The sequence below is a fragment of the Panthera leo genome, chromosome B4 (assembly GCF_018350215.1).
Source record: "Panthera leo isolate Ple1 chromosome B4, P.leo_Ple1_pat1.1, whole genome shotgun sequence".
Classification (NCBI taxonomy): Eukaryota; Metazoa; Chordata; class Mammalia; order Carnivora; family Felidae; genus Panthera; species Panthera leo.
This window is the reverse complement of record NC_056685.1, coordinates 136,568,779-136,589,922: the sequence shown is the minus strand read 5'-3', so window position 1 is coordinate 136,589,922 and position 21,144 is coordinate 136,568,779. Positions and strand designations below refer to the sequence as shown.

The 21,144-nt window shown below is 60.0% G+C and overlaps 1 protein-coding gene and 1 long non-coding RNA gene across 3 annotated transcripts in view; one reads left to right on the top strand and one right to left on the bottom strand.

The window, feature by feature from the left end:
• PRR5 (proline rich 5) overlaps positions 1 to 13,932 on the bottom strand; it is a 50,575-nt gene extending 36,643 nt beyond the window's left edge. The window contains exon 1 of one of the 2 annotated variants that reach the window (XM_042948089.1): positions 13,716 to 13,932. The gene's annotated coding sequence lies outside the window, so the exon portion shown is untranslated. Of the gene's footprint in view, positions 1 to 7,345; positions 7,442 to 13,715 lie in introns of those variants that run through there. The other variant, XM_042948087.1, reaches the window with a different exon arrangement.
• A 139-nt stretch (positions 13,933 to 14,071) lies between these two features.
• Positions 14,072 to 16,776, top strand: LOC122223759. Its single transcript, XR_006204461.1, has 3 exons — positions 14,072 to 14,142; positions 14,676 to 14,850; positions 16,511 to 16,776. It is a non-coding gene; the product is annotated as an uncharacterized LOC122223759 (long non-coding RNA).
• The last annotated feature ends 4,368 nt before the right edge of the window (positions 16,777 to 21,144 follow it).

The following is a 21,144-nucleotide window of genomic DNA, read 5'->3' as shown; positions in this document are numbered from 1 at the left end:
GCATCAACAGGACCCAGAATGATAATACTAATATTATCATTAAGATAGTCTTATCACCTCACTTCCATCGTATTTAATTATTGATTTTCCTGAAGGCCAGAATAGTGCTTGAAAGAAGCAATGATTCAACGGGGAGGGACATTCTCAGTGCCTCAATGCATCAGGCCATCTAGCACTTGCCACAACCTCAGTCAGGGCTGTCCCCATTTCACAGATGAGGAAACTGAGCCCTTCCCGTGCTGGCAGAGTGGGGACCCAAGCCCCGGGTAGTCTGGCTCCCGGGTCTGTATTCGTTGCTTGTTGCGCTCTAATCAGCAAGATGGTTAAGTCACAGGAAGAGGCCTGTGTGGCAGGGAGAGGGCGTTGAGACAGAGGGTAAAGCCAGCAGTCAGGAGGGGAGACACTGAGCAAGCAGGCTGATGGCGGAGGTAACTGACCTCTTCACACAAAGCCAGGGGCCACGCCCCTAATAAATGGGTGGCCGGGGGGAAAAAGATCTGTCCCCTGACGAAGAGGGATGACAAAGAAAACCTGTGTGTGTCCCCCTGAGCTCAAGGGAGAAAAGAAAAAGCATGAGAGTCTCCTAGAATCTATGGCCCTGCATCTGGATGAGGTTTGACGGGGCTGGTGACAGCCGGGGGCTACCCGCCAGAGCCGTCTTAAAGGTACCCTGGAGGGGTGGGCCCCCCCAAGCCAGGCCAGGTGTCCACAGGTAACTCCCGGCTGGAAATAAACTCAAGATCTTGATGACACGGTGCACAAGGAAACAGGCCACCAGGAGGGAAGGACAGCACACATGACAAAACTCCCGAGAGCTTGAGCCAAGAAACTCTTGGAAAGAGCCTGTCCCGTGCATTTGCTCAGCGCAGTCAAAGGGATACGAGAAAGCAAGACTGGAGCAAGATGTTATAAGAGCCAGCTGCCTTCTAGGAAGCCGGCGTCCCGGGCATGGGACGGGGCTCAGTGGTCCCAGCTTCCTGGGCGCCCCCCTCGGTGCGTGAGCGGACAGGACCACGCAGTCTCACTGTCGATTCCCCCGCCGTCCTTCCTCGATGGACCGCAATCTGCGGAAAGGTCCCAGCCGACTCCAGGGCCCGGGGAGCCTGCTGAGCTGGGGTCCCGGAGTCCCTGGGGTTTTCAGGTTCTGTGACCCCCCCCCCCCCCGAGACTGTCTGCAAAACTCCTTTTGCCTTTGGGCGGGGGGAGGGGTTCTCTGAAAGGTGAAGGTGAGGCATGAGCATGGCCCACTGGAACGGAGCATCCGCGGTGCCCGAACATTTGGAGGAGGGAGAGCGTTGTTCGCGTACGAAACTACGCGCGGCTCTGTTACGGACGAAGGTGAAACCCTTGTGCCTTCTGTAGATGAGGCGGGAGGCTTCGGCCATCTCAAGGTGACGGGACCTCATTGGGTCCCCAGCAAACCTGAGGATGCCCTCCTCCCTCTCCCCTGCAGTTAGCAGAGCCTGAGGACCCTGTTCCAGACGCCGTGTCCTCGGATTAAGCCCGTCCACAGGAACACCGAGGATGCTGCTCTGCTCGTCACACGGGGACCCCTGTATGAGGGCTCCTAGAAGGTCATCCCTTGGGTCTCATTACCAGGAAAACCTGTGCTCTCATCTTAAGGGTTTGCTCGAGCCCAACATCACTCCATATCTCACAGGTACACCGGACCTCCTGGCAGGTTTTGTTTTCTTTTTTTTTTAAATCTGGGTGCGTCTGGATGATGATTCTAGAACAACACTATGGCAGGTATCACCTTAGGAGCATTTTTCATAGAGCCAAGCTCGCCCAAGGGAGGGGCGCATACAATCACATCATCAACATCCACTCCCCTGCAGGTATCAGCATTCCTGCCTTACAGACGGGCTGAGGAAGCTGTTCCTGGTGAGGCCATGTTCCCCCCGGGGCACACAGGGAGTCGGGGAGAGCAGCGGGGCACTTCCCCAGGTGGCCCCGCAGCAGGGGAGCGGTAACGATCTGACTCCCTTCCTGGGGCTGGAGGGGGCAGGTTGGGGAAGCTAGAGACTCCAGATTCCACTTCCAGAGGAGTCCGGAGGGAAGGAACCTTCTCCCACGGTCCCCTGGGGTCCCTGAGCCCCTCAGCTCTCCTTCGCGCTCCCCTCCTCACACACCCGTCTAGGGCTCCCACACTCCCCTTGTCCGCTGACGTGGTTTAACTGGCACAGGGTGTCTAAGAAAGGCATTTAGCCAAAACCACCTGGCCCTCCTTTCCTACAAGAAAGGCCCTTTCAACACCGTAGAAGCAGGAGGAAACCAGAGTCAGGCTTCCCAGGGAAGGACGCCGGGCCGCCCTGTTCCAACATCGCCTCCCAGGCCCTCCTCGCTCGGCTGTTTCCCACAGGAAGCCATGCGCAAGGGCTCCATTTTACAGGTGGGGAGACCGAGGCCTCAGGCAGGGGTGGGACACACGGGCCACCCACCAGCAGGACTGTCCTGACGTGTGGGGAAACGGAGGAGGACTTGCTGAGGTCCCACCGGGTGGCCCGGCACCCACCTCCCTCCCTCGCGGGGCCGCCCTACCAGTAAGAATTCCCGCCCGGTTTTCCGGGGAGCAGGCTGCAGGGCACGGGGCACTGGCCAGCCCTGGATGCCGGAGGCAGTGGGTGGAGGACGGTGATTGCCCCGGGGAGTCCTGAAGAGCCCTCAGCAGCTGTGACATTTTAAACAGGCCTGGAAGGGGGAGCTTGCCCAGCGGTGGGGCGATTGGTGGGCCACACCATCAGTAGGGGCCGACCTTGCGCTCAGCATCTCCACCCGCCCGACGTAATCTCCCAGCAGCTCCCCCTGAGAGGCTGTGGTGGGGGGAGGTGACCCTAGGGGCCTCGTGAAGGCCTTCAGGGGCCCCTGAAGCCAGGGGAGGGTGAAGGGCGTTCCAAGGGATGCAGTGTGGTGAAAAGGGACCCGACCAGACCAGACGGGCAGTCTGGATACTGGGGGGGAGAGTGGGCGCCATGCTGCCGGCCTTGGGGTACATGAAGGTCAGGACGGGCGCCACCTGGGGTTCAGAACTCTGGAGTCCGTGGGTTAGCTCTGCTCCCCTCCGCTCCCTGCCCTGCAGGCCCAGCCAGCCCCCAGGCTCTGGTTCCACCATCACCAGCCCTGAAAACGTGCGCATGTCACGTGGGGGTGATGCCAGGACCACACGGGGCGGTGGAAATGGCGGAAAGGGTCACGGATGTGACCTTTGGGCATCCCCTCCCACCGCGATGCTGAGATGAGGCCAGGCCCACAGCTCGGACTCTGTGGGCACTGGGGTGGGGGTGGGGGGGTCCACATGGCTCACCTAGCTGAAAAGCCCCAGGCCCTGTCCCCAGCCTGCCCCTCTGACCCAGGCCCTCCTGGACCTGTGTCAATTTGGGAACCCCTTGTCTGTGGGCAGGTCTCACGGCTGGCCTCAGACCCAGGCTCTCTGGGGCCCCAAGGGCACTGATACAGTCACCCCAGCCCTGGTCTCCCGCTGCTCATCTGCTGTCCTTTGAGCCTCAGTCTCTTGATCCGTAAGACAGGAAACCAGGGAACGGCAGGAGCCCCCTCCCCACCTGCTCTCTCGCGCGCTCTCCTCCTCTGGGTGCCGGGCATGGGAGGATGGCTCTGCCCAGTTGCCCTGCCTGGTCCCCAAGGGGGCCCTCGTTCCGGTCTTCGTGGTTTCTGGTTTTGCATAACCAGGGCTCTGGCTCTTTCTCTGTGGTTCCCAGTGTGGGTGGCAGATAACGTGGGGACAGAGGTGAGATATCTGCACCCAGGAACTGAGGCTGCCCGGGGGCCTTGGGGCACCTTCAACCTCAACGATCTCCCCAGACCGGAGGGACAGGTGACAGGAAGGGGTCTCGGGGGCCCCGGACCACAGGGATGAGACAAGAGGGTGGGGTTGTAAGCTCCCAGCCCCTTGCAGGGACCCCCAGGCTGTCAGCTCTGGCGATATCTGAGAGGAGAGGAAAAGGGGGGTCAGGAGCCTCCTGAACAAACAAAAGTCAAGGTCAACATTCTGATGAAAGGCGCTGTCCTTGGAGACCGGGCGCAGTTCACGTGCACATACCTGGCCTTCCCTCTCTCTGGAAAGACCTTCCTCTAAGCCAGGCTTGGTTGGTCAACTCCTATTCATCCTGCAAAACCCTGCCCGGGGTGACCTCCCCCAGCAAAGTCTTCTCCACGAGCCCCACCACCCTGCCTGTGCGAGTGCATCTGGGGGACGGCACTGCCCAGGCTTCCCGCCACCACAGGCACATTCCCCAGGAGGTTGAGAGTGAGATCCCTGACTCCTGAGGACATGCTCCTTCCGGACTCTTTCCTTAGCTGGCTCCTGTGGCACAAGTACTATGTAGGATGCACCACACGTGGGGTCTGGCTCCACAGCATTCCCGGGTGGGCGGGCCCCTAACCGCCTCAGTCTGCACTGAGGACACAGGGCCGAGAGGGCAAAGCCATGAGCCGTCTACTCTTCCCTCCTTTTCGTTCTCGGTGTCTATTTGGCCATCATAACTGCTCTGGGAGGGAGACACAATGCTGGGGGGCAGGGAGGAGTCCCCATTTTACAACGGGAGGCCTGCACTGGGGATACTGCAGCGTCTAGAGCCCAGCATCTGAAACTGCATCCAGGGGGCCCGGCCCACCCCACCTTGTCTGTCCAGCTGCAAATGGGGGGAGGGGACCCTCACCGTCTCCTGGTGGAGGGAGGGAAGGGTGGTGGGCTCTGAATGGGGCCTGGACAGGCCTCTTCCTCCTCCCTCCTCTGCTCTGGTCCCCCACTGCCCACGGCACCTGTTAGCAAACAGGCAGGAAAGAGTCGTCTGACTGCAGACATTCTCAGCCCCCGACCATCCAACACCAGGGCCCGCAGTCTCCTGGAGGGCCTCCTTGGCCTTGGGGCCAACAGACCAAGGGGATGGCCTCCGACGTTGACGGTCAGCATGGAGGCCTTTTCTCTTCACGCTCACCTGTGCTGGCCCGCCCCCTCAGTGACTCGGTGGGCAGATGCGTTCCCTGCCTGCCTCGGCGGCAGGGGCCCGCTGCTCTCAGGGCTCTCTCTGGGTGACCTCGTGAAATCAGACTCATTTCCCTTTGGAAATGAGTTCCATCTGGCCTTGAACCTGTGGGTTCACTCCGTCCCCGAGATGGCTCCCGTCCCCTAAACAGCCACCCTGGGAGATGCTCTGACCACAGACTACAGAACCAGTCCCGGCAAGGACTCGGCATGGTGAGCTTTAAGATTCGTTCTATGAATGAGTGGTGACTGATGTCACTTTCTAATCCCCTCTCTGCAGATGACACAGCGGAGGCCCCGGAGGCTCAGGGACAAGCAAGGGGTACAAGAAAGATGCTCCAAGTTGGGCTCCGGGGACAAACAGACCTGGGCTCAATGTATACCTGTGACTCGGCCTCAATTTCCCCATTCTGTGAAATGGGGACACAGCAGTGCCTGCCTCACAAGGTTGGGTGAGGATCTCATGGGTTCCTCCGTGCAAAGTGCCTCCCCCAGTGGCAGCCTAGTGGGTGGAGCGTTCAGGGCTCAGGGGGTGCAGGGGGTGATGCTCTTGGGGTGGGGGGCACCCCTCCCCATCACTCAGGATCCAGTCCAGCCCTCTCCTTCAGGGTCTCCCCATCCCTCCGTCATCTTTCCCCGGGACTCTAGCCACACAGCACTCACTGGCCTAGCACACCTGCCTCCCCGGCAAACCCACCCTCCAGCAAGGTGCCAGCTATGCAAGGCTGGGGCGGGCGTCCCCGGGGCCTCCCTCTGTGATAGCTCCATCACACCTTGGGTCTGTGTCCCATCAGCCTCCCTCATCAGACTACATCATGCCAGTCTGATGGACAGCCAGACCCAGCAGGCAGGAGCTGCGTCTTCATGGCATTTGCCTCCCAGGGTTTAACACAGGCCTCTCAACACACGTGCAAAGCCACCGAATGAACACCCATGAACACGCCCGGCCACCTGCCTGCCTCCCTCGGTCAAATAAATGCTGGGTTTGCAGAATGGACGTGGGGCCTGACAGACGGGGTGAGTCGCTTGGGGTCGCACGGCTCCAAGAGGAGGGACTCTGGCCGGGAGGCCAGCTCTCCTGACCCCCAGGGTTCTGCAATGCTGCCCCATCCCCGGCACCGCCTGTCTTTCTCCTGGCCCCAGAAATCCTGACTGTCCAGCTGAACATCCATTGTGTGTGAAGGTCAGGAAAATGGAGGCCCCGTCTGCAGACTGTAAATGCACTGAGTTTCCTCACAGAGCACACCTTACAGCTTTTCTCCTGTCCCTTACCACATGTTTCTAAAACCCCACCTTGCCCCGGGGGTGGGGTGGGGCGGGGGATGCAGAGCAGCCTAGAAGGCTTCCTGGAGGAGGAGGACCTTGAAGAACCAACAGAAGCCCTCGGTGAAGGTGAAGACAGACAGGAAAAGAATTCCGGGCAGAGGAACCCAGGAAAGGCGGAGAGCAACTAGGCATATACAATCTGACCTGCGTGCATGCGCACGCAGTGAGGGGCGATGCCGGCCCGGGGCCACGTGTCACCTGGCTCCCTCTTTTAGCCGTGGTGGCGAGCCTGGCTCACCAGAGCTTCCCTTCAGAACTCCACGGACAGACGGCTCGGCCAGGCCCCCGGGCACCAGCTTCTGGTTACTCCCCGGGAGAGCCGACCGCAAAGCCTGCTGGGGCCTCTCTGGAAACCAGACCTGGTCCAAAGGCCAATGAACGCCTATCCGGCCGATGTGCACATGTGACGAAGGACAAGGACACAGGCGTGATCCTCACTGGAGAAGGCAGAGTTTACCCCCAATTCGCCAGCGGGCACGAGGCTCAGAGACGCGGAGCGAGCTGCCCGGTTCACCCAGCAGGTGCGTGAGCAGAAGAGCTGGCCCAGGTGCTGAACCCAGCCCTCTCCGGTTCCACGCCCCCCACCCCGTCCCCGGGGCGTTGGTGTCCCCCCACCGGTCCTCGGACCTAGGACGCTGGCCTCTGGGCAGCGCACCCAGAAGACGTTTTATGAATGAGTGAACAAAAGAATCTGAAATCCTTGGTCTTTCTCCCCCCACCACCCGCCAGCAGGAAGGAGCCATCTGCCACTGTGTTTTGTCGTTGCTGTTACTCTGAGAATCAAAAGCACAAACCCAGAGTCACAGCTCTGTGTCGTATCAGGTCGGACAGACACCCCAGCGCCTGATGCCAGGCTGGAGCTCCGTTTGGCCTCGCGGTGGACAGACGAGGACCAAAATCCCACTCAGCCACCAGCCCCTGGAGACCTGACCCACTGCACCACCACCCGCCCCCCCGCCCCTGCTCTGAGCCTTGGTATTCCCACCACCGAATGGAGGTGCCAGGGGACCCACCTACCTTGCTGGCTGCCGTGAGGACTAAGGAGAAGGGACCCTGCAGGGGTGAGTGCAGGGGGGATCCCGGCCCGCTGGCCTCCTCTGCCTGTGACCTTGGCCGCTGGGGAGGCTCTGGAACCCTCTGCACTAACTGCGCCCGATGCCCTGGTCCTGTGGGCAGCTGAATGGCTTACCCATTATGAGGCACCCACACGGCCAAAGGGCAGAGGGGCCAGCGAGGGCGCGGGCAGGTGGCTCACTGGGCTCCCCTGTGACTCAGCAGGACTCAGGGAGGCTGCTGGTGTAGGGGTGGGAGCTGCCCCTGGCCATACCCTGTGCAGGGAAGCCCAGCTGCCGCTGTTTCTGATAAATATTTTATCACTGCTCACAGAGCGGTCCCCGGGAAGGCACCCCTTCCTGCCCGGACAGGAGGACGTGGCTGGGTCGGGTGCGGGGTGGGGTCAGGAGCCCAGACGGCTAGCTCATTCAGGTCAGCTCAGCTCAGCCGATGCCCCCTGAGCCCCACCCACACTCTGCCCCACGCCGTGCTGGGTGCTGGGCTCAGCCCTGCCCCGGGGACAGCACCCACGTTCCTCTCCACCACGCCCAGCGTACCGGCCCCCTGCCCTTTGGCCCAGTCAAACGGTCCATCCTGCTGGCCCAGTGACAGTGCTACCTCCTCCGGGAAGCATTCCCGATGCTCCCCTTCTTACTGTGTGACCTCGGGCAGGGCCGTCACACTCTCTGGGACTGTTTCTAAAATGGAAGGGATGACCCCCCCGCCCCCCACCGTCATGGGGAACAAGGTGAAATTATACAAATGAAGGGTCTCCCAGCGCCTCGCCCATATGGGCACCTTCCATTTGGAGGGCGCTGAACACCAGGAATCCAGTCAATAAATATTACTGAGCGTGTCTCAGGGTGGGACACAGGGACATACGGAGCCTGGCCCCTGTTCGCAGGGGTCCGTGACTTTACTGGGGACACAGGACCTAAACAATAATACTCCTACTGCTAATAACAGCAGCCACAACCACACAACAGTAATAACAGCTGCCACGGTTCAAGCCCCTGTCAGATAGGCGACATCACATCCCCTCGTTTATGTCCCCAGGAGCCCTGTGCCGTGCGGTTCTTACCCCCATTTCACAACAGAGCGGAAGCCACAGCTCCCCGTCTCTCCATCCTTGGGCCTCCCAGCACCCCTAACCCAGTATGGTCAAAGCCAAGCTGGGGGTCTTCTCCCAGCCTTCCCTCTCCACGCTGAGTCTACTGTCCCAAGGATCACCTGCCCCCTACTGAAGTCTGAGACCGATAATCCTGGGGACTCTTAAGGTAGTGAGCTCCCTGTCACAGGAGATAATCAAGCAGGGGCATCATGCCTATCATCAATAAGTGGCCTCACTGGCTGGCTTTCGGTCCATCTCCCTCAGACCCAAAGGCTTGACCAGCTGTGTGACCTTAGACAAGAGACTGACCTCTCTGTGCCTCGCCTTCCCCATCTGTACAACGGGCTCATACGATGGCCTCGGCGGGTGAAATGAGGGCAAATATGTGAACTTGCAAGCTGTCTTCCAAGTGCATCTCAAGGGCTGCCTGTCTGTTGACCATTATCAGGTCGTAGCTTTACCTTACCCCCCTCCCCCCCGATCCCTTCCCGGGAACCAAGCAGGGTGGGAATCAAAATTTCCATTTCGCAGATTTGAAAAGTGAGGCACAGAGAATAACCCCTCAGACTCAAAGGGTCTGTGGTAGAACCAGAACCAGAGTGTGGGTCTTCTGGTGCTGAATGGGGGCCACCCTCCCAGCCTGGGTCCTCCCTCCCCACGGTCTTTCCTCCCGGGCTCTCTTCTGGGCTCCAGACAGACTGGTTTTGCCGGAGAAAGTGCTTTGGCAACACACAGAAGGTTCTTAACCAGTTCAGCTGATGGCACAGAAAGCAAAGCCTTAAGAACCTTCTGGAAAATGAGCAAGACTTCTGCTGGGGAAAGAGGAGCCCCACTGTGGTAGCTCCTGATGGCGAGGTGCCTCGGTGACAGTCTCTCACCTTCAGGCAGGTAGCGGGATGGGGTGAACAGGGGGCAGGCGCACCACCGGCCAGAGACCCTAGGTTTGAGCCCCGCCCCTCCCTCCTTGCTGCCCTCCTTGGTCTCTCGGCAACCACTTGGCCTCTCTGAGCCTCAGTTTGCCTGTCTGTTAATTGGGGATGACCACGATCACCTTCTGGGCTGGCTGGAAGGAGTGAATGGGGTGGTGCCTGGGGAGGTCTGTGCACAGGACCCGGCACATAGTAGGTGCTCAGGAAACAGCAGCCCCCCCTTTCTTTCCAGACAGAAGCCCACGCCCTGGGGTCAGAACTGAGGAGAGCAATATTCTGTGCTGAAACGAGCTGCATGCATTTTCCTGATCGTCCTTTCAGAAGGGACCTGGCCCCGGCGTCCCCACCCCCACCTGCCCCTGTGTGTAGACGGTCAGTGGCGACGGGACAGTGAATTCCACCTCTGTCCTCACTGCTGGCCCGGAGGGTACAGATGGGCACAAGCGTCAGCCGAAGGTTCCCCTGTGCCAGGCATCGAGTCCTCCCGCGACCCAGAGGCGGCCATCAACACCGACATCAACACCGACGCTGACAGTGACTCCATGGCACCTGAGCACTCTTCAGCACTGGCACAGGGCACTGTCCCCTCTCAGGGCCCTACACGAAGTCACAAGGCCCTCGCCACAACCCTCTGCGGTGAGTGCCACAACTGTCCCCAAGAAACGAAGGCAGACGGAGGTTTAGTGACTCACCAATGTCACCCAGCCGGGAGGGGTGGGGCCGGGACTCGAACCCAAGCAGCCTGGCTCCGGAGCGCATGGTTGTAATCACCTAAACAGTTTATGCCAATCTACATCATGCAAACGGCAGAACTGAAGCTCAGAGAGGCCAGGCAGGTTTCCCGTGGCCACACAGCTATTAAATGGTGCCGCCAGGATTTACAGCAGGTGGGCCTGACTCTGGGGTCCCCGGCCTTTGCAGCCCCTCTCTGGCCCTGGCTGGCTCCTCCTCCCAGCCCCCCAGAGCTGTGTCCGAGACTGAGGGATCTCTGAGTCACCAGAACTGTGCTCACAGACCTCAAAGTCCCCATCCCGCCGTGTGCTCCCCGCCTGAGATTCAGTGTTGAGACCTGTAAGAGGGATGTGGTTTAAAGGCAAAAAGAGGGTTATAGTGTCACCAGGAAGTCACCTTCTCGTTCCACTAAACCCACATCGTCAAAGCAGTCCAAGAGTCGAATGTGTATCTCCCGACTCTGACTTGGGGGTGGCTGGCCTTCCTCCGCAGGCAGCCCTGGGCCACCGTGCTTCAGGGTGAGTCCTGAAGCAGGGCATCCTGATCCTGCTGTGTGACCCTGAGGACCAGTGACACCACAGTCTGACCCTAGAGCTCCCCATCCAGATTGCGCCGGTGGCCTCCCCCTTTCTGTGTGGGTCTCTTTGCCTTAGTGGGGACCCCCTTGCCATCTGCCAGGCCTGGAGAAGGCCGGTGGGAGTAAGCAAGTGAATGAATGAATGAATGAACGAATGACTTTTTCTGCCCCTCTATGGGTATCTTGGGAGCCCGCTCTCCTCACAGATGTCCCAGAAGATGACAGTTTGTTCATGTCTGTGAACGCCCAGCACTCGGGGCACGTGGAGAGGGCCCCAGTCTTTCTCCTTCCTTCTCCTCACCCCAGCCCCTCCTGGCTCCGCCGGGAGTCCCCCGGGGGACCCGGGTGTTATCTCCCAGGGCCTGCGTCGAGAAAGATCTGGCACCAGCAGCCCGGTCGGATCCCATAAAACGCTGCCTGACTCTGCCCAGGCAATTCTGCTCGACCATCCCCAGGCCTTTTAATCCATCCATTAGAAACAGAAAAATCCATTAGCTAACAAATGTTTCCGCACAGGCCGCTTTCCCTGCTTATGAGAAATTAAGTCCATGCGAATCTCCCCATCACCGGATAGTTAAACTCGCCAAAACCCAGAGAGTGCCAACCCCTCTCACGACGTAGGCCATGTTCATGGTGGGCTTGTGATGTATCAGGCATTATGCCTCTTTGGCATCCCTGGCCACCTGTAAGCAGTGGGCAATATTATGATTTCCAGTTTTCAGATGGAAAAACGGAGGCCCCGAGAGGCAGTGACTTGGGTAGGGCCACACAGACAGCCAGCGGTGGCCCTGGGGTGCCGACCCAGGTCTGCCTGACTCCAGAGCCCCCCCTCTGCCCCCACAGTTTCAGCAAGCAGCTCAGAATCCCAGACCATTTGGCAGGAAGGACCCTTGGCAGGCCATAACCTGCGGACCGATGGGGACTCGGCCTCAGAGAGGGGAGCACCTTGCTCAGGGACACAGCGAGACCACGCCCTTGGGTTGCGTTGCTCTTGGGTCCCCCCCGCTGCCTACCGGCCAGAGGGAACTACGTGCCCTCATCCAAAGCCACCACGCATCGGTGTTCACACTTGTGTGTGTGCAGGGCGGGGGAGGGGATGAGTTGTAAGCTATGGATTCCTGGTGCCCCCATCAGAGGTCAGGACGAGAGCCCAGGAACTGGCATGTTATCAAGCACTGTCGCTGAAGGGGACAACCCGGTGGTCCCGGAGCCCCTAGCTTACCCCTCCAGGAAGGGTTCTCAGGCTGGGCCTGGTGCAGGAGGAGGTCTGAGGGCCACAGGGAGCCCCCCCGCCCCCTCCGGACGCAGTCCAGGGAGTGGTGTTTGGGATCCCGGGGAAACTCCGGCACAGCCAGGCTTTCTCCAAAAGCATCACGAATCACCTGCACAGCAATGGCCACTCCATGCATCCTGCCGGCAGCTGCCCGTGGTTCTCACTGCTGCCCCACGGCTCGGGTGGGGCAATGGAGGCCACCCACAGGAAGCGGCCTGGCCGGGCAGGGCCAACACCACACCCCGTGATCCCCCCCCCCCCCCCCCACACCAGGCGCCAGGGACTCTGCCCAAGCACAGCCAGTTCTCCCCTACCTTGGCTCCATTGGAAACAATCTTAGAAAGCGTCAGGCCCCGCTCCTGTGAACAGGGTCCAGGGCACGGTCTGATTTTGCCAGAGGCCCAGACTCAGAGCCAGGCAGGTCTGCCCCTGTGCCGTCTCTCACGGGATGGGAGGGGGGCTCCCCTATGTGCTCCCACCCCGGGGTCTCTGCCCTCAGATGTGTCTACTTCCCAGACCGACCCCCCCCTCCCTTCCCCCCCCCCCCCCCCCACGCTCTGCAGGGCCAGCTCCCCGCAGGAAGGTGGCGGGAGGCCCAGGCCAGAGGCCAGAGGGGTGGGGCCCCAGGCTGAAACAGGACAGGGCTGGGAAAGGAGGTGCCTCCCTCCCTCTACCGTCTTCCTTTGCTCTATTAAGGGGGGCACTGTAAAGGGAGGGGAAGGGCTGCCGTGGGGCGGGGGCAGCGTTGGGGAAGGAAGATCAGGAAGCAGGGCAGCTGGCCGCCCAGCTGGACGGATGCGCAGAGACCCACCCACAGAGACCGAGAGAAAGTCAGAGATGGAGACGAGAAGGGGGCGGGGCGCGACGGGGCGAGGTGGGGGGGGGGTAGCGGCGAGGGGGAGAGACCCCGAGAGAGGAGCGGGGAGGTCCGGGGGTACCGGTAGTGGGTGAGGCTGGAGCCCCCTGCTGGGGGCCGCCCAACCCCTGTCCCATCCCCTGTCCCCGCACCCGGCGTGACGCGCGCGCGCGCACACACACACACACACACACACACACACACACCGCGCCGCCGGCCCCGGCCACCCGCAGGGGCGCGCGGGCCACCCCCCCCCCCCGAACCCCCCGGGCCCCTCCCCCCGCGGGGCCTCCGGGACCCGCCGCCGCCGCTCACCTTGGTCCCCGCGCCGCCGCCGCCGCCGCCGCTGCCTCCGCGCAGAGCTGGAGCCCGGGCCGGGGGAGGGGGCCGCGGAGGCCCCGCCCCGCCCCGCCTCCGGGCGCGCGCAGGGGCGCCGGACGCGGTCACGGCCACCGCCGCCCGGGCCGGCCGCGGCCGGGAGACCCGCGGGAGGAGGCGCCCCGAGGCCGCTGGTGGCGGGGGGGTGGGTTGGTGGCAGCGGTTCGCCCCAGCTGGGAGCCGGGGGTGGGGTGGGGTGGGCCGGGGCGCCCTCCGCGGACCCCCCACCCCGGTGCGCTGCGCGGGCTGTAGGCGGTGCCCGGCCCGGGGATGGGGCGCTCCGGGCCACCCAGGAACCCAACCCTCGGCGGTCCCTAAACGCCCGCCGAGCGCCCTCTCCTCGAGCCTAGGCCTGTGCGCGGCGCTGCGGACCGGGCGGAAAACCCAGACGCTCAGATCCAGTCCCTGCCCTGGGGCTCGGGGTCTGCCGGCTGGCCGAGGGGGCAGGGACGGGGGCTGACAAATGCTGTTGCAGTACCTGCACTCCGCGAGGCTCTGGTTCTCCGAGGGTGGCCCCACCTGCTCCGTGGGGGTCACGTGTGAGCAATGCACCTTCTCAGGCCCCACCCCGGGCTTAGAGGATCCAGGGCTGGGGCCTAAAACCAGGGTGTTTTGACAAGCTCCGCAGGTGATTCCCAAGCTCGGGGGAAGTTTGAGAAGCGCTGTCCTGATTGAAATATCCAGCGGCCCAGGCGCCAAAGCCCAGAGGACGGACGACCCGGGGTCTTTTCACCCTTCGTTTGTTTACAAAGGTCCACCTCCCCTCCTTTGTGACACTGTGTTGGTGGGAGAGGGAGGGGGACAGGGGTGAGGGTGGCTAGCACTTCTCTGGCAGGATGAACCATCAGAGCAGGGCGCAAGGCTGGGGCCTCCCCACGTGGTTACTGGTCCTTCTGTGTTTTAAGGTGCAGTGATGGTTTTTAAGTTTTGAAATGCAACTATGCAAATATTTCTGTCTGTAATCAAGACGAAAGCCTACCTTTCTCTCCCATGATTGTACCTGTTTTTAATACGCTTCACTTTTAATTTTTGTGAGAGAGAGAGAGAGAGAGCGAGCATGAGCGAGCAGTGGGCAGAGAGAGAATCCCAAAGCGGGGCTCGAGCTCACCAACCGTGAGACGGTGACCTGAGCCCAAGTCGGATGCTTAACCAACTGAGCCCCCCAGGCTCCCCAGATGGTGCTTGTTTGAAGCTAAGCTACCTGCCCTCGTTAAACTGGGACAGGTTGGGGGGCACCCGGGGAGGGGTTCAGTCGGTTGAGCAGCTGACTGTTGATTTCGGCTCAGGTTGTGGCCTCGCAGTTCGTGAGTTCGAGGCCAGAGTGGGGGCTCTGTGCTGACAGCACGGAGCCCGCTTGGGATTCTGTCTCCCACTCTCTCTGACGGTCTCCTGCTTGTTCTCTCTCATTCTCAAAATCAATCAATCAATCAATAAACAGTTCTCGAAAAATGGGAGAGGTGAGCCAGCAGGCCTTCCTGGTGAGTGGAGGCCAGGAGAGGGAGTGTGCTGATGGGCTTTGCCAGGGTCCAGGGACACGAAACTCTGCCTGGGCGGCGGGCCAGGGCGTCCAGAAGGTGGAGAGGGCATCTGGACAGAGGCACCAGCTGGAGCAGGTACATGCAGTGAGTGTGTCCTGGGAATTTCCAGCATGTTCTCTGGACTGTCTCAAACAGCTGCCCCTTCTTTTTTGTTCCCTCACCCTGCTTCGGTTTTCTTCCTAATGTTTGCACTTGGAGTTATATTCTATCATTGGTTATTTCTTTATGGTTGAGTTTGTCCACGAGGATGTAAATTCCCTGAGAGAGGGGACTTGTCTCTTCTCTTCGCCCAAAGCGTCCCCAGGGTTAGGTACTTTGAAGGTGCCAATGAGGTGTTGATGAGTGGCCCCATAATGAACACTACTGATCACTTGTCACTTTTCTCCAAGGGGTTCTGCGTCCACCCCGATGGACGGCTGGGATGAACGGCAACCCAGCCGGTTGGGGCTGGCTAATGGAGGCAGCAGCTGGGGATCAGATTCCCACTGCCCGTGTGCCTCGTCGCAGGCACTGGCTGTGCCCCCTGTGACCGTCACTCTGGCCGGGAGGCCCCACCACGGCTGTAGGTCCCGCGGGCTTCCCTGTGAAACACTGCCTCCTCTTTTTTTTCTTCCGGCTCCACAGATGGGAGTCGCTTCCTGCAGGCACAGCCTCTGGGTGCCCCTGAACCTGCCCACGCCTCTGCAAACAGTCCCTTTGGCGCGTCCCTTATCTGGGTCACACCTATGACACTTACGATGGTAGATACGTGTCATGACACGTTTGTCTCTCTGTCTCTCAAAAATAAACATGAAAAAAACTGTTTGAAAAACGCCCAAGACCACGCACGGAGAAAGGACAGAGCCAGTATTTGAACCCAAGACCCTCTGTTTAATTAAAAAAAATTTTTTTAATGTTTTATTTATTTTTGAGTCAGAGAGAGACAGAGCACGAGCAGGGGAGGGGCAGACAGAGGGAGACACAGAATCCGAAGCAGGCTCTGGGCTCCAAGCTGTCAGCACAGAGCCCGACGCGGGGCTCGAACTCAGGAACTGTGAGATCATGACCTGAGCCGAAGTCGGACGCTTAACCGATTGAGCTACTCAGGTGCCCCCCCCAAGACCCTTTGTTTTAAAGCCCATATGTCTTTGGGGCACCTGGGTGGCGCAGTCGGTTAAGCGTCCGACTTCAGCCAGGTCACGATCTCGCGGTCCGTGAGTTCGAGCCCCGCGTCAGGCTCTGGGCTGATGGCTCGGAGCCTGGAGCCTGTTTCCGATTCTGTGTCTCCCTCTCTCTCTGCCCCTCCCCCGTTCATGCTCTGTCTCTCTCTGTCCCAAAAAACTAAATAAAAAACGTTGAAAAAAAATTAAAAAAAAATAAAAAAATAAAAAAATAAAGCCCATATGTGTGGCTGTTTGGGGGTTTGAGCTCTTCTCCCCCCAGGGGTCTAGGACGGGGGGTAAACAGTGACAATGAAGCTGACCCCTGGAGCCCCTGGAGAGCATGGCGGTGGCTGTGCTCCCAGGATGCCCTTCTGCCGCTTTCAGCAACTCAGAGCTGAGTGTGTCCCCTGGGGCCTGGCAGGAAACCCCAGCGAACTCGTGTGTGTGTGTGTGTGTGTGTGTGTGTGTGTGTGTGTGTGAGATGTTCCGAGGGTCACGTGAGGCTGTGGGAAACCACCAGGAGGCTCAGGTGAGGCCCCTGTCCCTGCCACAGCAGCTGGTTGACCTTCTATTTCCTTCCTTTCTTCTCTAAGTGAGCAGACGAGGCCCCCGCCCACTGTGCCCCCGCCCGCTGTGTGCCTGGACTGTCCCGGAGCCGAAGGGCACAGTTCCTACACCCAGGAGACCAAGACTCAGTCCCTTGTCGAGTGACCTCTCCGCTCCGAGCCTCAGGCTCCTGTCTCCACAATGGGGATGGTCACGCTTGCTGATTTCACAAGTTTGTTTTCTTACTTATTCATTGTTGATGGAGTCGTTGAAAGATGTTTTACAAGCCGTTGCTCAGTGCCTGGCACGTAAGAAAAGCGCTTTGCAAATCTGTAGCCCTGTGCGGAATTTAGTTCTCTGATCGCTGAGTCTCTGTTGTGGGACGGGGTGCAAACCCGCGGACTCAGGCCTCTGTGTGTGTGTGTGGGGGAGTCCTTGCAGACCCCCACCCAGTCAGGGCAGACAGAGAGACAGAGGCCAGCGATGTGCAGTGACTTACCCAGTGTCACACCGTGTGCCGGGCTGGTAACCCACACGCCCTCTCCCCCACCAATGTCCACGTCCTAATCCCCAGAGCCTGTGAGTCTATTACCTTGCAGGGCAAAAGGCGCTTTGCAGACGTGATGAAGGATCTTCAGATGGAGGGATGGCCCTGAATTATCCAGTGGGCGCCCTTGACATCACAAGGATCCTTCTCGGAAGGAGGCAGGAGGGCCACAGTAAGAAAAGAGTGGCACGGAGGGACAGAGACAGAGGGGGATAAGGAGGTGGCAAGCCTGTGGCTTCGAGGGGGGTGGAGGCCACAAGCCACGGAACGCAGGTGGTCTCTAGAAGCTGGACGAAAGTAACGAGACAGATTCTCTTTGAGCCTCCAGAAGGAATGCCGCCCTGCCCGCTTCCGGCCTCCAGAACCGCAAGAGAACGATTTGTTTAAAGCCCGAAAGTGTGTGGCCACTTGTTAGAGGGGCCACAGGAGGCTAGTTTATACAGCAAGGCCAGGTTTGGAAGCTGGTCTCCTGCAGCTCAGCTGCGCCCTGCTCCCCCAACTCCCGGGCTGCCGTCCGGGGGCTCCTGGGACATTGGCCGGTGCTCCAGGATTAATTTTCCTCCTGTAGGGTGCTTAAAAAGTTACAAAAAAAAATACATAAAATAACAGAAAAAGCAAAACAAACGTGACTCCCAGCCTCGCCTACCCAGGGGACCCCAGCTGTTATTCCAGATCAAGAAGGTGGGCGCCGGGCCGCCTTTTGTGACGCGAAGGGAAAATAACGGGTTTCTGAGTAGCGATGACCCGACAGCGGCTCTCCTTCGGCACCTCAGCTTCTTGGACTTGACCTCTTGTCTCAGAGGCTCCGGTGGATGGCACTGGATGTGCGGGTCCCTCCGCACCCCCCCCCCCCCGCAAGCACCTGTTAGTTAATTACGGAGCGGGGGCGCTGGGTCCCCAGGGCGCAGCACAGGGCTGGGGCCACAGCAGGTGCTCAGCGAATGTCTTACAAGTGACGGAAGTGCCCTGCGGAGCTCCGCACGGAGTTGGCACCCGAGAGCTATTCCGACAAAGGCACGGCTCACCCGTGTGCCACACCTGGGATTTACGCACGGCCGTTGCCCCTGGACATCGCACCTGTGTGCCACACGTGGGTGTTGCGCACAGGAGTGACAGGGGCGTGAGAGGAGGCTGTGGGAGCTGGGAAGGCCTTGAGGCTTCCACGCTGGCCCCAGGCCAGGGCCGGGTGGGTTGGCGGGAACGTCGTCCTTGGCTGTGTCTCTTCCTTTGGACTCTGGAAGTGTCGGCTCCCTTCAGGAGGGCACTGTCTGAATGGAGCCCACCTCCACAAGCTGGTACCAAGAGGTTACTTCCTTGGTACGACCCAACCTTGAACCTCTCGTCTTGGGAATGTCCTCCGGCCCCATCCACCCAGGATTCCAGTCCACCCAGACTGCCTGGCCCCTGACCCCCACAGGAAGTCCAGGGGACCTGGGGGGGCCTCCGTGCAGAGCTTGGCCCATCCGTCGTGTCCACCCCGGAGCCCCCCCATCCCAGCATGCGGTGCATTCGGGAAAATTCCTGAACATTCGAGCCCTTCCCTTTCTCCGGAGAACCCTCCCTCTTCAGAGCAAACAGCTTGTCCTCCCGTGGAACATAGACACTTACACGGAATATCAGCGTCCAACAAGGCCGCTAACGGATCATCAAGACGAAGACAAGACCCCTGGGTCATCACTGAACACGGACGACAGCATGAACATCATTCAGGCCACAGAAGGACCAAACCTCCCCGGCCCGGCTGCAGGAGCGCCGGCTGCTTCACCGGCCCCGGCTCAGGGCAGGACCAGGCTCCCTTCCCTGTGGGTGAGGGTCACCCAGAACCCCCCTTCCTGCCAGCGGCCGGTCCGGAGCAGACCCCCGCCTCCTCAGGCCCCCCACATCCCTCAGCACTCCCCCAACACCCCGTAAGTCCTTTCTAACCCCCTTACTGAGTGCCCACGCTGCCGGGGTGACTCTCCCCGGCACCCCCCTCTCCCCCCAATGTCCACGTCCTAATCCCCAGAGAGTCTATTACCTTGCAGGACAAAAGACACTTTGCAGATGTGATTAAGGATCTTCAGATGGAGGGATGGTCCTGGGTCACCAAAGTCCTCCTGCAGACCCTCAGACTGAGGGCGAGAGAGCTGGAGGGGAGGTGGGAGGTTCCAGCCCGGCTGGTGGCTGTGCCAGCTGAAAGGGAGACCGTCTGCCACGGATACTCCTGTGGTGACAGGGCCCTGGTGGCCGGCTGGGGGAGGTGACCCAGCATGGCCAGTGGGCAGAATTGCCGGGCTGGGCTGGAGGGGTGGGGGCTCTGGCCGAGAGCGGGGGACTGCCTGACTCTCCCTCTGGTTCTGGCTCCAGCATTAAGATTCATCTGCTCTGGGCCCTTGTCCCAGTTGAAACCCAGGCGTCCCTCTGTCTTAGGCGCTGGGTGGGCTGCTGGCCCACTGGCCCGGGGGGGTGAGTCTGGTTCAATCTGAGGACCATTTTCCATGTTTTCCATGGGCCTCATCTATGCTAGGCTTTGCATTTGGGGCTGGGCTGCAGATGGGAGCCCTGGGCAGCTCCGGGGGCAGGGGACCCGGACTCTGAAACCAATTTTGCCACTGGTGTGACAAGGGCTATGATACTGGGAGCCCAGAAAGGGCCCTGGGGAGCTGGAGGGGGAGATACCCCTCTCCTCCTGGGAGTTCAGTGGCAGTTTCCTACAGAGGGCAGACCTCAGCTGGGGACTCCGGGACCAGTGCTCATCCCCCAGGCCGGTGCCCTTGAGCGTGGAGGTTCCCGTTAAGTACCCCAGGCCTGGTGCCTGCCTGTGAGGGTCTTGGGTTCAGATCCAGGCAGTGAGGCAAGGCAGGGGCGCCTGACAGGGTGAACTCGGCAGGACCCGGCCTGCCAGCCACGTGGGCCCGATTCTCCTTCTGGAGACCCACTCACTCACCCCTCCCGGTGGGAATGGCTCTGGCTGAACAACGGTCCCTCCCCTACCCGGGGTGGCGGGGGCGGAGTGCAACTTGGGGATGAAAGGGATCTGGGCCGAAGCCCTCCACACAGCCAGCCCCTGTCCCCCTGCCCTTCCAGCGCCTACCCTGAGAACCTGGCAGTGGGCCCCCTGCCCTCGGCCCAAGCATCCGGGGCCAGGGAGCGGGATTCGCGGAGCCCAGCCGTCCTGCCAAGGAGCTGTCTTCAATTGCCGCTTTCTGATTTCCCAAACAGAACAAGCCTGGCCACCACAGAAACCCGGGCCCAATCGGCCTTAAAATAACTCAGCATCCTCGGTGGCCTTCTGGGCAGAAGCAGCCCCTGCAGCCTTCTCCCCAAGTTCAGCCTTCCTGGCCGCCCCATTCAATGCTGGGACCATCTCCCCCTCCGTGAGGCCGGGCCTGGTGAACGCTCTGTAGATTCCCTGGGGTTTTCTGCACGGATGATGGTGACACTGGCACTTAGAGACGGGCTGGGACCTCCCGGCTCAAGGTGGAACGAAGGCGGGGACAGTGGACACAATGTCTCCTTCCCGCCCCCCCCCCCCCCCCGGGAAAAAGCTTCCAGGCTCTCACCATTCCCTGAGCCCTTGGCTATAGGTTTTTCTCGTAGTTTTCCAGTCGGTGATGTTCCCTCGTATTCCTAGATGGCTGAAAATTTAAAAGAAAAAAAAAGGTTTTTTTTTTTTTTTTATCATGAATGAATTTGGTCACGTTTTTTTTTCACATCCATTGAAATGACACCGTTTTAAAAAAATCCTTTATTCTGGTAATGAAGTGAATCGCACTGATTGATTTTGAATATTAAATCAACCTCGCATTCCTGGAAAAAAGCCCACTTTGTCACGCTTCGTTATTCTTTGTGTATTTTGCTGGGCTTATAATTGTGGTGAGGGTTTGCATCCACGTTCAAGAATGATATTGGTCTGTAGCGTAATCTCCTCTCTCGCTCTCCCTCCCTCTCGGTCTCTCGCTCTCGTGTGATGTCCTTGTCAAGTTTAAGTATCAAGATGGCTCTACCTTGTTAGGACAATCTGCGACGTGTTCCTTCCTCCTCTGGTGTCTGAAGGGTTTCTGTAATAATCGTGTTGTTTCTTCCTTAAATATTTGAGATAGTTCGCCGGTGAGGCCAATAAGGCCCAGGTTTCCCTTGCAAGGGAGTTTGAAT